Consider the following 3048-nt stretch of genomic DNA (forward strand, 5'->3'; position numbering starts at 1 on the left):
GAAAAAGAGTCAACAGTCTGAACCAAACAATTCTATATTCCCTAATAATGTATTTGTGTTTAATGGGATTTAACATGTTTTAACACAAACTCCTTTATGGTTCATAATTCTGGTGACTGAATTACACCAAAGCAATACTGATTTATCAAACTGGAATTTTCTTAAAACAGCTGTTTTAATGTTTTGGCGTTTAATTTTTTATTTAATCTTGCTAACCTTCACAAACAAACAATAGTATAGACACATCTACAAAAGTTTATTGTCAGAATTGCATTAAAGAAAACAATAGCGGTCCGGGGACCGAAAAACAGAAGTATAACAAGAAGAATAACTTTGCATGACACGTAGTGCATCAGTGCATCCTGTACATCTCTGTCCTCCTCCTCTACACCTTGTACCACTGCAGGCTCATGTGCTGCTGCTTCAGGTAAATCCCATTAAGTCTCATCAGAGAGCATCTGAAACACATACACAGCATACATATTTTAATACCTAATAGCGACAAACTGCAGCCATTACAGGGTCGTTCACAGGACTGATACACGATAGCTAGCGAACTAGCATTAGCTTACCCTCATATGTCGTCTAGTTCATATCCTCTTGTCTTCGGCTTGATACTGCTTTATCGCCTCCCAAACTCTCCTGTGTGTCTCCTCAGTGTTTCGACTCGTCGCTCTCAGCTTTCTCCGACTCTTCTATTACTCTGAATCTGACAGAAAGCCACAGACCGAGCAGCAGGTGTACTATCGCCTCCATGTACATTGTTGCATTGCGTTTGTGTCGCACAGAAATGACGGTAAGGGACTTTCGGACCGCCGTGCTATGACGACTCCACCCACGATGAGGTGGTTCTCAATGTAATGGAAAAACAACTAAACCGAGACGAGCCGTGGCGCGCCGAGTAGATGCTAAAGGAAATGCTAAAGGAAAATTTGTCTTGCACCGCATGTATCAACATTTGGGAAAGAGGACCGAGTCTTTAGCGGTTGCTAATAAAGTTTTGTTTTATTGAGTATCTAAACCAACGTAGAGGTGAATAGCGCCACCCAGTGTATCGGAATGTGTTCACAAGCTCTGCGTCAATCCATTATCTGGAATCGATTTGCCTTGACTTGATGTGCAGGGTAACCAATCAGGTGTTAGGATCCGCCCACCGACTTTGACGGGCGAGGTTGACAGATAAAATTAATTCATGATCCACTGCAACACAAGGACCATGAAATAATTAATTAAATCGTGAAATAATGAAATATGTTTTTTACTTAAAATAATTGTTATTTTAATAAATTAATGACATATTTAATAACACATTTATGTATTTAATTCCAATTTTAATTAATTAATGACATATTTAATTCCAATTTTAACTAATTAATGACATATTTAATTATTTAATGATATATTTATTTAATAACACATTTAAGTATTTAATTCCAATTTTAATTAATTAATGACATATTTAATTCCAATTTTAATTAATTAATGAAATATTTAATTCCAATTTTAATTAATTAATGACATATTTAATTAATTATTTAATGATGTATTTATTTATTTAATTTTGGCACTTTTAGTCCTCCATACTAAAGAGGTGTTGGCATTAATAATTAAATCAAAACAACTCATCCTGATGGGGGTTTGGTCCATTCAAAATCCAAAACCACCCACATTTCAGGAATATTCAATCCAATCAAGTCTCAGCCAATGTTTGCTAACATTTAAACACTCAGCACCCAAAGACAGAAACCAGAGGAGCTAAATTGACAGTCTGTGACACAGTCAAGAGACAAAACCTCAAACTGTTTCACGGGGCACCGACTGAAACGTCTGGATACATAAATGCAGAAATGTGTCCCTTCAGTATTGACTGCTGTATTATCACAAGTCACTCTGCTAAATATCACCCATGCAGCATAGTGTATGACTGTGAACTAATGTTTATCTGGGCATGTGCAATCCTGCTTTAACTGCTAAATCCTTGTGGACATTGTACTAACATATATTTTCTGAAATGTTTTATACTTATACAATTATATGTGGCTGCTTTTTTTCATGTCTACATACTGACATACAAAAGCAGTGTTGTTTAACTCATATTCTGCAGAAAATGGTGTCCAGGCTATCAAGTTTAAAAGTTTTGCTTTTGGCGTTGTTGTGTGTTACATTTAGTGCTTGCAGGGACAGCCAGTTGTGTCTGAGGAGGGTTATGAAAACTGTTGAGGATGCAACTGGTTCCACTGACAGCCCACCTTTTGTGCCTGACAGTGTATTTGCTGTCTGAAGCCTGGAATTCCTCTTTTTCAGAGTCCTCCGAGGTTGTGAAACAGATGCTTTCCTTTGATGTGATCATGAATCACCATCTGATGCATGCTATTCATGCTGAGCCTCTGGCTCCTGAGCTAATGTTCGCAAGACTGTCAGCTCATTCTGACATGGTGCGTTGACAAGGGAATCATAAAGCAGACGGATTTATCTGGCGCTGGTAATCTTGTAGTAATGAGTGTCTCTTGAAACCTATATCAATGGCATGTGCAACGTAGTAGAAAAGAAAAGATGGTAGCATGACTAATGATTTGTGGATATTTTCTGGCTACTATCATGTACCGAACATAAGCATCAAAGGGCTTCTTAAGTGTTTGACATGCATTTATTTGTCTGTACCCCTGTGCACCCTGGGCTGTCTGTTAGAGCACAAGTCAATCATATAATTAGATTGTTATTACAAAATTACATCCATCATATTCCAGTTTGGCAAGATTTTAAGAGTAACATGCAAGCACTCTACACTATTGTTCAAAGTTGGGGGTCACTTAGAATATATCATGATTTTTGAAAGAAAAGTGTTTTTTTTCCAATGAAGATAACATTAAATGAATCAGAAATCCAGTCTAGACATTGTTAATGTGGTAAATGACTATTCTAGCTGGAAACAGCTGATTTTTAATGGAATATCTCCATAGAGGTACAGAGGAACATTTCCAGCAACCATCACTTCTGTGTTCTAATGCTACATTGTGTTAGCTAATGGTGTTGAAAGGCTAATTGATG

General features: G+C 37.0%; 1 long non-coding RNA gene across 1 annotated transcript; it reads right to left on the minus strand.

The window, feature by feature from the left end:
* Positions 1–235: 235 nt before the first annotated feature.
* LOC129348821 (uncharacterized) lies at positions 236–1558 on the minus strand. Its single transcript, XR_008601524.1, has 2 exons — positions 573–1558; positions 236–458 (listed from the first exon to the last, which is right to left on the minus strand). It is a non-coding gene; the product is annotated as an uncharacterized LOC129348821 (long non-coding RNA).
* Between the last annotated feature and the right edge of the window lie 1490 nt (positions 1559–3048).

This window comes from Amphiprion ocellaris, chromosome 4 (genome assembly GCF_022539595.1).
Source record: "Amphiprion ocellaris isolate individual 3 ecotype Okinawa chromosome 4, ASM2253959v1, whole genome shotgun sequence".
NCBI lineage: Eukaryota > Metazoa > Chordata > Actinopteri > Pomacentridae > Amphiprion > Amphiprion ocellaris.